General features: G+C 36.7%; 1 non-coding gene across 1 annotated transcript; it reads left to right on the forward strand.

Moving 5' to 3' along the window:
* The first annotated feature begins 5,159 nt into the window (after positions 1 to 5,159).
* On the forward strand, positions 5,160 to 5,232 carry trnak-uuu (transfer RNA lysine (anticodon UUU)). The gene has a single exon. It is a non-coding gene; the product is annotated as a tRNA-Lys (tRNA).
* The last annotated feature ends 4,622 nt before the right edge of the window (positions 5,233 to 9,854 follow it).

The following is a 9,854-nucleotide window of genomic DNA, read 5'->3' on the forward strand; positions in this document are numbered from 1 at the left end:
GAGCATCACCTCACTTTATAACCTTTCTGTGAAGGTCACAACAGCATGTGACCACCTCTCCTGCAGCTGATTGGTCGGACCGGTCCGGTTAAACGGTCATAAAAGGCCTGCTGTGGTCAGGATGGAATCCCAAAATGAAGTAGAGAGTCAGAACTAAAGCCCACATCTGCTCCCCCTCATCCCTCTTTTCTCTCCCTCTTTCTCACCTACTGTATCTGTGGGCTATCTATGGAAACTCTCTGTCTCTGTTTCTCTATTTCTCTGCCATCCATCCGAACTATCTATGGTCACCAAACCCCCATTTCTCGCTCTCATTCTCTCTCTGCACCTAATTCCTTAATCCTATTTTTGTGTTTTTGTCCATTATGTCTGGGATATGCCACTTCCTTAGTTACTACTGCTATGCCTGTCAAGCTTAGCACAGCACAGCACAGCACAGCACAGAACAGGAGCAGTTTACACATTTACCATTTTAAATTCAGAGTAATTTTTGAAGTAATTGGTCCTCAGTTTCAGACAGAAGCAGATTTTTCATTGTAAGGCAGTAACTGTTTTTGTTAGTATTGTTAGCTGACTTTTTTAATGTTTCTGGCTTAAAATAAAAACCTGCACAAAGGTTTTAACTATGCATTTTATGACTGCATACATTGATGCTAATTCAGTGCAGTGTAATAGTGATGAAATAAAAGACTGAGGATAAGACTTAAAGATCCCTTACAAATAGCCCCTTTAATAACAAACAACATAAGTCATTAACATTAGCCAGATTAGCTAATGAATATACTACTGTTAATGCTGATATGCCAGATATTTAGCAATAGCAAAACTTACAAATAGCTCCTTTAATAATAACAAGTAATCCCTTGTTGGTGAGTGACAGTAAGTGACAGATATGAATGATGTGGTGGCACACAACATGTTTCATCACTGATGGTTGGAGAGACACACACACAGTGAGCACCATTAGGATTTGGACAGCAGTGTATTGTGATGATTCATTTGATCTGTAGTGGGATTAAACAGGAATAGCTTCAATATGATGCTATTTTTACTCTTTAACTCCCTCAGTCCACTGCTGTCCCATCCTCTGACCTGCAGCCTCTTTAAAATATGAATCTTATCAAAACTCAATTCTGTTGAGGCGTGTTGGTCCAGTGTCTAGTTTGGCTGATTGCTAAATCCTCATCTCCAAACACAGCAGTGAGGCTCATGTTACTGCAGAATGTCCCGGCTGTGGCTACAAATCCTGGATCAGTTTTAAGACACTTGTGATACCTTACATGTCCTTAAAATGTCCCTTTATGTTGGTGAATTATTATCTCAGTGTAGGTTGCATTGGGCCTCTGGCTTCCTGCTGTCCAGTTCAAGCCTGCAGACCCATTCAGTTGTTGGCATCACTCAGAAACAGATTGGCTCCAAGTTTATTTGACTGTAACCCATTGCCTAAACAGCTCTAGTCACAGCTTAGCGATCATAACTAGGCACAGCAGGTGTGAGTCTTTGGATTTCTCCACATGTTGAAACTGCAGTTACAGCAGTACTGTCTATCTAAAGAGAGTTGAGGACAGTGTCACCAAAATACTGGAACAGAAGCTCAGGTAGATATTCATGGTTCCTAGAGGATGAATCCTCTAAGAAATGTCAAAACCAGGGTGGTGTTGTGCTGTAATATTTAAACTGCAGCCTCTAGGAGCCACGAGCTAGTCTTAAAGACCTTAGCTGTGTTCGGATTGTGCACTTGTAGAGACTCACTAGGACAGGCATGTCCAAAGTCTGGCCCACAGGCCAAACGCCCCGCGGCCTGTCTTTCAAAATACACTTTACACACACAGTATTGATTAATACAGCGAGTTCACTTTGCATTTTTACTGTACACCTCATGATGACAGCACTACAGTTCATTAACATCTCTACAATGCAGGTGGAACTAATGTTTTCATAAATAGACTGTAAACAGGCAATAGACATTTGCTGCTAGGTTGTAGTCATGACCACAGCAAAGAAGGATGTTTCAGATGTGGTGGAAAGTAAATAACTTTTTGTTTGGACACCCCTGCACTAAGGGATAAGTGCAAACAGCACTTCAGACACTAGCTGGATGTATTAAATTCATAACTACTATCTCTGCAGCATCTGCCGCACATGAGACAAAATAAATGAAAATGCATGCTATCTTACAAGACATGCAATTTTAACGCATCCTTTGTGTATTATGTTTGTTTTAATTTGTGTCCACAGAGCAGTCTTAACTCAGTTTTTGTCAGTTCTATCTGTTTTGTCAGGTTGTGTTGTTTTCAACATATGGACCCAACAGGCATTGAACTTCATGCAGGGAGGTTTCACTGCAGGACTGCTGGGTTACACTGCATATAGTTCTAGTTTTATGAACTGCTTAGTTCTGGAAACAGGGACAGGGTCAACAAAAGCAAAAATAAATGGAAACCTCATAGAAGACTGGTGTGTGCATGAGTCAGTGGTACAGTGACTCATGCACAGAACTGCAGTTGGTGTGTGTGCAGTGAGTGAGTGTGTTCATGTGTGAACTGCGGGTCTATAGGGTGTTATTATGGGTGTGTGAGTCAGTATTTAGGCTTCACACAAAGTTATCCTGGATTAGAGAGAATAAACTGGAGAGACAACTGCACAGAGAGAGGGATGAAGGGACAGAGAGGTAGATGGAGAGACAGAGATAGGGAAGACAAAAAGATGAACGAAAGAAAACTAACACTGAAACAAAAAGAGGGCTGAGGAGAGAGATGAAGGGTTGTGTAGGTAACAGAGTGAGAGGAGAATACAGAGGGGGCTGAAGAGGTAAATTAATCAGCAGATCTCTTGTTCCTTTCCAAGAGAAAGTCAAAGCTCTCTGGGAAATCATGTCCATTCTCCACTCATTTATTTTTCTCTTCTTTCAGAGCATGAGACAGCTGATGTATGGAGAGATGAAGGGATGGAGGGGAGGGGGACAGCTGGTAGGGTTTGGGAGGATGGATGGATGGAGGGCTTACAGAGAAATATGTAGCGGCATCAGTAGTAAGTCTGTGAGTAAACCTTTATTTATAAAACACCTTTAAACAAAAAGGGTCACAAAGGACTCAGCAACAAGAAAAGAGAGTGAACAGGAGGGAAAATGACATATGGATATAAATGTCTCACTTTTATATGTTATCCTGTAGATTCATGTTCATTTCATTACTATGACACTGACTTTATTCTGCTCTGGGATCAGTGTTAATTTGGAAACTGATTGTGATTTTGTTTTAGTCCTGGACTTCTTTAATGTTTGATTAATGTTAATCTAGTTTTACTCAACTGTAAATTTGATCCACTATACAGGTCACTAAAAAATGATTGTTGCAGATTTTAATTTTTTCCATACTGGTATGGAGGGCTGTGCAATGTTTTAGTGTCTGATAAGTTTTCAAATTCATTGATCTATTAATCTTAAAGACCTTTCTGGATTGAATCCCATCAAACTGTTGGTACCTAAAGCAGCAAACCCAAACAGTGCAGTTTTCAGTCTTAACACCCAGCAACTGAGGCAGCTTTACGTACATTAATGTAACTCATAGGAGATCATTTTAATATTGCATAATAAGACAAATAATGTCTTATGCAATTTGCACACACACCACTTGTGCACAGTGTCAATACACACACACACACACACACACACACACAACTCAGTGTATCCCAGAACAATAGATGATGCTATGAACTTCTTTTAGTTAAACAACAGTGAGACTCCTGAGCAGGTGAATCAATGTCACTGATGCTGTCGATCAGCATAAATCAAATTCAGCAAATATTTTCATAATAATTGTTTCAATCATTTTTCAAGCAAAAACTGACAAACTGATTTCAGCTCTTCCACTGTGAGGATGGATGTTTTCTTTTTTTATACCATAGTAAACTGAATATCTGTGCGTTTTAGGCTGTTGGTCAAACAAAATGAGAGATCTAAGGACATTTTTCACTATTTAATCAAAAGTATTAAACAAAACATGCCATTGTACTTCAGTCTCATCTAATCATGAGCTTTTTTATTGGGTCACTCTTGACAAAAGCAGCTTTGTGTTTGAAGCTGAAGCTCAGTGAGCAAACAGCTGCTGCAGCTGAACAGCTGGAGGTTATTGATCCAATCAGGAGATAAGATCAGACCATAAAAATACCGGAGTCCTTCGAGAAATGACCTTGACTAGTAAAATTAGGTATCTGGGTCACACACACACACACACACACACACACACACACACACACACACCAAGGACTTGGTGACTGGGTTGGTCAGGCAGTAACTAGAAGCTGCATTCCACTGAGGCTCCACAGCAAAGCTCCAAAATCCTACTGGAAGCTCTGCAGAAACACACACACACACACACACACACACACACACACACACACACACACACATAAAATACACATAGGCCATGGGTACCGCAGACCATGAGATCACCTGTTCTTATGGAAACAAGGTACAGAACAATGAATCGTATTCATAGGTCAGACATGTGAACATATATACATAACATCAGATCACACACACAGACAGCAAAATGAGCTGAGAACAATAAACTCTATTTATAGACCATTATGCACACAGTATAGACACACACACACACACACACACACACACAATGAACTCACTGTGAGTGTGGTGTGTCTGTGTGGTTTGCAGTTTATTGGTATTTATTTGTATTCGTCTTCTTGTAACAAAAAAAAAGATAATGAAAAAAACTTGTAATTTTGAGGAGCATACATGCAGATTTTATGGGTTTAATCAAAACCAGCAGAGAAACTTAAAGTTTCGTTTATTTGATGTTATGCATCATTAAATAAGGATAATACAAAGACTGATCCATACTTTGATTGTTGTTCTTGATGTAAAGAGAGAGAAGATGCAGGAGTTCCCTATTGAGACAAACTGTTACTACTATACTACAACATTTGATTGTTTTGCATTTTGTCACAGGTATTGAAGATATTTTCATGACATACTATACTAAAACATTTATTATGATACAGGCATACTATGACCTTTCTATGACTATACTATACTATAGGATTATATCTTTATTACATACTATACTATGACATTTTTATGACAATTCCATGACATACTATGGTATCGAATATTATATAGTGTCGTGCTAGATTGGGAAGCCGGGGTAGCTCAGTCGGTGGAGCATCAGACTTTTAATCTGAGGGTCCAGGGTTCAAGTCCCTGTTCAGGCGAAGCGTCTTCCACTGTGCACATTACAACCTTTGTTGAAACTAGTTGGTACCAGTACAAACAGCAGTAAGTAAGTAGTACTGTTGCTAACTATACTATAAAAATAACATACTACAATATGATATGTTTATGAAAACACCATGACATTTTTATGACGTACTATATTAATAAGTTTTTGGACATTTTATTATGCCTATGATGTTTTTGAAAATTTTTATGCCTTAATATATTACGACGTTTTTTGACAATTGTATGCCTTACTATACTATGACTTTTTCAACATTTTTATGCCATACCATACTATGACGTTTTTCAACATTTTATGCCGAAAAACGTCATAGTATAGTATGGACTAAAACGTCGTTTTAGTCCATACTATACTATGACGTTTTTCAACATTTTTATGCCATACTATATTATGATGTTTTTTGACATTTTATGCCTTAATACAGTATAATATTTTTTGACAGTTGTATGCCTTATTATACTATGACGTTTTTTTGACATTTGTGTGCCATAATAAAATATGATGTTTTTAGACAGTATTATGCCATACTATACTATGACATTTTTTGATAATTTTATGCCTTAATATATTATGAGGTTTTTTGACAAATGTATGCCTTACTATACTATGACGTTTTTTTGACATTTTTATGCCATACTATACTATGATGTTTTTCAAAATTTTTATGCCATACTATACTATGACGTTTTTCAAAATTTTTATGCCATACTATACTATGACGTATTAATCCATATTATACTATGACTTTTTTTGACAATTTTATGCCACATGACGTTTTTTGACGTTTTATGCAATGCTATACTATGACATTTTATGCCTTTTTATACTATGATGTTTTTAGACAATTTTATGCCATACTATACTATGATGTTTTTAGACAGTATTATGCCATACTATACTATGACGTTTTTTGACAAATGTATGCCTTACTATACTATGACCTTTTTCAACATTTCTATGCCTTAATATACTATGACGTATTAATCCATATTATACTATAACTTTTTTTGACAATTTTATGCCACATGACGTTTTTTGACGTTTTATGCCTTATTATACTTTGATGTTTTTTGACAATTTTATTCCACATGACTTTTTTCAACATTTTTATGCCATACTATACTATGACGTTTTAGTCCATACTATACTATGACGTTTTTCAACATTTTTATGCAATACTATATTATGATGTTTTTTGACATTTTATGCCTTAATACAGTATATTATTTTTTGACAGTTGTATGCCTTATTATACTATGACGTTTTTTTGACATTTGTGTGCCATAATAAAATATGATGTTTTTTGACAATTTTATGCCATACTATACTATGATGTTTTTTGACAATTTATGCCATACTATAGTATAACGTTTTTAGACAATTCTATGCCCTATTATTAAGGCCTTTAAAATAAATTAAGACACAAAAAGGGGTAGGAGGCTGCAACATTTCAAAGAAGGATGCCAGACAAGAGTAACATTTCACCAAAACTTTATTGAATCAACCCCCAAAATATACAAGGTTTTAAACAAAAACCAAGGGAAACAAAAAAGGACTGGAGACTCCGGCCAAACTAAACAAAAGAAAGGAAGATGCTGGGCCAACCACGCAGTGGGCTCTCGAATAACACGACTACCGATAATCTCCAGCCCAAATTAACACAATAAACAAAATGAACAAAACCCCACAGCACTTAAATGTGGGTGGAGGAGCAAACCCTGCCTGGAGAAGGAAAAGAGGACAACGAACCCTCAACACAGGTACAGCTGCTCCCTGCCCCTCTTACCCCTCCCTCTCTCACCCGAGTGCTGACAAGTTCCTGGGGGTTCACCTGAACAACAAACTGGACTGGTCCACCAACACTCATGCTCTCTACAAGAAGGGTCAGAGTCGCCTTCACCTGCTGAGGAGGTTGAGGTTGTTTGGCGTGTGTGGGGCTCTCCTCAGGACCTTCTATGACTCTGTGGTGGCCTCAGCCATCTACTTCGCTGTGGTCTGCTGGAGAGGGGGCAGCACTGACAGGGATAGGCAGAGGCTCAACAAACTGATCCGGAAAGCGAGCTCTGTCCTGGGCTGCCCCCTAGACTCCATTGAGGAGGTAGGTGACAGGAGGATGTTAGCTAAGCTGACATCCATCATGAACAATAACTCTCACCTTCTGCATGACACTGTAGGGTCTCTGAGTAGCTTCTTCAGCAGCAGACTTTTACATCCTTGCTGTAAGAAGGAGAGGTTCCGCAGGTCCTTCATTCCAGCAGCTGTCAGACTCCACAACTCCTGCTTTTCCTGACCATGTGCAAACTTGCACTTTTTCATGTACATATCGTGTGTATTGTGTATATTGTATTTATTAGTGTATATTTGGTGTATTTTTGATGTATATTTCCATAGATGTTTATTCTATAGATGTTTATTTTTCTGCTGTGGTAAATGAATTTCCCAGTTATGGGATTAATAAAGTTAATCTAATCTAATTGCACCTAGGTGTGCACCAGGCAGAGGGAGGGGGTAGGAGGGAGTAACAGAGAGAGAGGACAGGACACCACACAACCGGAAATTTTAATACCATAGTATGTTATGATGTTTTTTGACATTTTTATGACATACTATACTATGACGTTTTCTGAAATTTTTTGCCATACTATACTATGATGATTTATGCCATACTATACTATGACATTTTTTGCCATTTTTTGCCATACTAAACTATGACATTTTATGCCATACTATACTGTGACGTTTTTTGCCATTTTTTGCCATATTATACTATGACGGTTTAATCCATACTGTACTATGACGTTTTTTGAATATTTAAGGCCATACTGTACTATGACGTTTTTTGAAATTTTCTGGCATATTATACTGACATTTTATGCCATACTATACTATGACATTTTTTGCCATTTTTTGCCATATTATACTATGACGGTTTAATCCATACTGTACTATGACGTTTTTTGACAATTTTATGCCATACTATACTATGACGTTTTTTGAATATTTTAGGCGATACTGTACTATGACGTTTTTTGACATTTTCTGCCATATTATACTGACATTTTATGCCATACTATACTATGACTTTTTTGACGTTTTATTCCATACTATACTATGATGTTTTTTGACATTTTATGCCATACTATACTATGACGTTTTTTGACATTTTTTGCCATACTATACTATGATGGTTTAATCCATACTGTACTATGATGTTTTTTGACGATTTTATGTCATACTATACCATGATATTTTTTGACATTTTTATACCTTACTATACTATGACGTTTTATGCCATACTAGACTATGACGTTTTTTGACAATTTTATACAATACTATACTATGACGTTTTTTGACATTTTTATGCCATATTATACTATGATGTTTTTCAACATTTTTTTACCTTGCTATGATATGACGCTTTATGCCATACTATACTATGAAGTTTTTTGACAATTTTATGACATACTATACTATGACGTTTTTTGACAATTTTATGACATACTATACTATAACGGTTTTTGACATTTTTTGCCATACTATACTATGATATTTTATGCCATACTATACTATGACGTTTTATGCCATACTATGCTATGACGTTTTTTGACATTATTATACCTTACTATACGATGAAGTTTTTTTTACATTTTCTACCATATTATACTATGACGTTTTATGCCATACTATACTATGACATTTTTTGACAATTGTGTGCCATACTATGCTATGACGTTTTTTGACATACTATACTATGACATTTTTGACATTTTTGTGCCATAATATTATTATGACGTTTTTTGACATTTTTTGCCATACTATACTATGACGTTTTATGCAATACTATCCTATGACGTTTTTTGACATTTTTATGCCATACTATAGTATGACATTTTTTCACAGTTTTGCCCAACTGGGGTGTCGTGTGGCGTAATGGTCTAAGCAGGCGCCCCATGTGTAGTGGTTATTGTCCTCGCTGCAGTTGGCCCCGGTTCAAGTCCCACATTGTACAGCCTTTGCTGCCTGTCATTCCACCTCTCTCTGCCTCCCCATTTCCTGTCTCTCTCTACTATCCTGTAAAATAAAGGCACAAAAAATGAAGCAAATTTTGCCATACTATACTATGACATTTTTTGACAATTTTATGACATTCTATACTATGACGTTTTTTGACATTTTTTGCCATACTATACTATGACGTTTTATGCCATACTATACTATGACGTTTTATGCCATATTATTTTTATGACGTTTTTTGACATTATTATACCTGACTATACTATGGCGTTTTATGCCATATTATTATTATGACGTTTTTTGACATTATTATACCTGACTATACTATGACGTTTTATGCCATATTATTATTATGACGTTTTTTGACAATTTTATGCCATTTTATACTCTGACTTTTTTTGACAATTTTTTGCCATACTATACTATGACGTTTTATGCAATACTATCCTATGACGTTTTTTGACATTTTTATGCCATACTATAGTATAACGTTTTTTCACAATTTCGCACAACTGGGATGTCGTGTGGTGTAATGGTCTAAGCAGGCGCCCCATATGTAGCGGTTATTGTCCTCGCTGCAGT

This window comes from Seriola lalandi, unplaced genomic scaffold, assembly GCF_002814215.2.
Source record: "Seriola lalandi dorsalis isolate HSWRI2012SDOR001 ecotype SW California unplaced genomic scaffold, Sedor1 jcf7180002054917, whole genome shotgun sequence".
Lineage (NCBI taxonomy): Eukaryota > Metazoa > Chordata > Actinopteri > Carangiformes > Carangidae > Seriola > Seriola lalandi.